Below are 3404 nucleotides of genomic sequence, written 5' to 3'. Positions count from 1 at the left end.
CTGAATGGGGGAGCCGTCTCTTCATGTGCTCTGCTTCAAATAGAGGCCCAAAACAGAAACTTCAAATGAAATCATGTGCGTAGGCGTTTTGATATCACTTGGATTGTTGCGGACATAGGTAAGGTATGCTTGAGAAGTCCTGTCTCTGGGCAGAGGATATTGGGGGGAAATGTGACTGGTTAGTCTTGAGTTTATATAGTACGTAAGTTTGTATGTGCTTAGGCAAGAGTCTAGTCAAAAGAGGTAGATGGAGCGAGGTAGACCAGACTCCTGGTCTCGTTGCATTTCAGGTGGTAGATCAGTGTGTTGGAAGGACAGAATTTTCAGACATGGTTGCGTTTCAAGATGGACAGTGGTTGCGGTAGAAATGGTGAGGGTCGGAAGCTGGTGCCAGATGTCTGGATTTCTGGCTAGAAGCTAGAAAGTGAATCTGCAATTGTGCTTTGCTGCCTGGGATGTGGGAGATGAACTGGTGCTGTGCCGAAACCAGGGTTCCGCACAAACTGCATAATGGCAAGACAATGCAACCATCATTTGTTAATGATATCTTTGACTGTGCTGTTGTCGGACTAGATGGTGATGATCTACTGAACCATTTATACCTCCAAAAATGGCTGCTATGATGACTGGGTACATTTCGCAGGAGGTGGAGGAAGTGAGAGATGAGAATTCTGCAGCCAATTATTTGTGCACTGTTACGAACCTCCAGTGGAAAGTCCAGGGGATGAGGAGGTTAGTGACAATAATAGAATCATTCCAGGTTGAAGGAAGCCAGGAGACAGCTTTGACAGGTCGTACGCGTTTTATTTACAATGAGGAGACAAAAAAGCTAAGGTACCCTCAGGGAGGGTCTACAAAAAACAACTTCCCAAAAACAAGGAAGCGCCCACAAATGCCACAAATGAGAATACAACACAGGATACAATAACGAATTTCGCCCTCCCTCCACTGAGGGAGTGAACCCCACCACAAGGTTCAGACTTATCGCTTGCTGCACTGTCGTTTCACCCAGCTCACCATGCCGTCTGCACTCCCCACTCTCCACACCCAGTCTGCCTGCTTTCTGCTCCTTATACCGGCTCCTGCGCTCCCGCTGATTGTAACTGGGGACAGGTGTGCACCCTAGCCTCCTGGCTGCAACATTAGGGGGGGGAAGGGCAGGACCTGCAGGGCACAGACACAGGGCTCAAGGGCCGTAACATGCACCAACTGCTGCGTAAGAAACAGGAAGAAACTATAGATGTGGTCTATGCATCTGAGGGGGCCTGGCCTGTACCGTCGCACTGGCCTTTCTGTAAAGAGGACACTACTTGAACTGGAATATGCACACAGGGTACGTGAACAGAATGTAGGTTCTTTGTGCAGTCTGGCTGTCCCTGAGCAGTGCCTGTAGCAGGCACTAGTTAAGTTAACTGGTTATCTGCTTCATATTTTATTCTGTTTGGATCATGGATTCTTTTTCACACTGTCTGGTTTTTAAGATGTGAAACAATGCTGATAGAAAGCAGTGACAAAATAATATATATAAATAATATAGCCTAGGCCTGTTGGTCACAGTCTTCCGCAAACAAAATCAAAAGTTTGACTCCGCATTTGTGTCTACATAATGTTTAAAGAGCGCCGTTCATTGAACATGCTCATGTTGTTGGTGAATGGTGTACGGAACATGTCCGTTTGTGAACGTAAAGTCATGCACTGTTGATTTAAACTCAAAATAAACCACTAAAAATAGAAAGGTACATACATTATGAAGAAGCAGGTAGCACAAGTTTCACTTTCAGGCTGAGCTGTTATATAGGTGATTTATTACATCACTGAAGAGAGGAAAACACATCACAGGTGAAAGCCAGCTCAGAAATGGTTCAGAAAGTTATTAGAAAGGATGTGACTTTCGGTTGTTTGAGCTGGACAGAGTGATCAGATCTCAATCAGATCTCAGTATGGACACTGGAGATAATATAAATACAGGTGCTGGTCATATAATTAGAATATCATCAAAAAGTTGATTTATTTAAGTAATTCCATTCAAAAAGTTAAACTTGTATAATGTATACATTCATTCCACACAGACTGATATATTTCAAGTGTTCATTCCTTTTAATTTTGATGATTATAACTGACAACTAATGAAAACACCAAAATCAGTATCTCAGAAAATTTGAATATTGTGAAAAAGTTCAATATTGAAGACACCTGGTGCCACACTCTAATCAGCTAATTAACTCAAAACACCTGCAAAGGCCTTTAAATGGTCTCTCAGTCTAGTTCTGTAGGCTACACAATCATGGGGAAGACTGCTGACTTGACAGCTGTCCAAAAGACGACCATTGACACCTTGCACAAGGAGGGCAAGACACAAAAGGTCATTGCTAAAGAGGCTGGCTGTTCACAGAGCTCTGTGTCGAAGCACATTATTAGAGAGGCGAAGGGAAGGACAAGATGTGGTAGAAAAAAGTGTACAAGCAATAGGGATAACCACACCCTGGAGAGGATTTTGAAACAAAACCCATTCAAAAATGTGGGGGAGATTCACAAAGAGTGAAAAGTCAGTGCTTCAAAGTTATGTTCTCTGATGAAAGTAAATTTAGCATTTTCCTTTGGAAATCAAGGTCCCAGAGTCTGGAGGAAGAGAGGAGAGGCACAGAATCCACGTTGCTTGAAGTCCAGTATAAAGTTTCCACAGTCAGTGATGGTTTGGGGTGCCATGTCATCTGCTGGTGTTGGTCCACTGTGTTTTCTGAGGTCCAAGGTCAACGCAGCCGTCTACCAGGAAGTTTTAGAGCACTTCATGCTTCCTGCTGCTGACCAACTTTATGGAGATGCAGATTTCATTTTCCGACAGGACTTGGCACCTGCACACAGTGCCAAAGCTACCAGTACCTGGTTTAAGGACCATGGTGTCCCTGTTCTTAATTGGCCAGCAAACTCGCCTGACCTTAACCCTATAGAAAATCTATGGGGTATTGTGAAGAGGAAGATGCGATACGCCAGACCCAACAATGCAGAAGAGCTGAAGGCCACTATCAGAGCAACCTGGGCTCTCATAACACCTGAGCAGTGCCACAGACTGATCGACTCCATGCCACGCTGCATTGCTGCAGTAATTCAGGCAAAAGGAGCCCCAACTAAGTATTGAGTGCTATACATGCTCATACTTTTCATGTTCATACTTTTCAGTTGGCCAACATTTTTAAAAATCCTTTTTTTGTATTGGTCTTAAGTAATATTCTAATTTTCAGAGATGCTGAATTAGATTAGTTGTCAGTTTTAATCATCACAATTAAATGAAATAAACATTTGAAATATATCAGTCTGTGTGTAATGAATGAATATAATATCAAAGTTTCACTTTTTGAATGGAATTACTGAAATAAATCAACTTTTTGATGATATTCTAATTATAT

Source organism: Micropterus dolomieu, linkage group LG07 (assembly GCF_021292245.1).
Source record: "Micropterus dolomieu isolate WLL.071019.BEF.003 ecotype Adirondacks linkage group LG07, ASM2129224v1, whole genome shotgun sequence".
NCBI lineage: Eukaryota > Metazoa > Chordata > Actinopteri > Centrarchiformes > Centrarchidae > Micropterus > Micropterus dolomieu.
The sequence above is the reverse complement of the archived record's forward strand: the minus strand, read 5'-3'. Positions refer to the sequence as shown.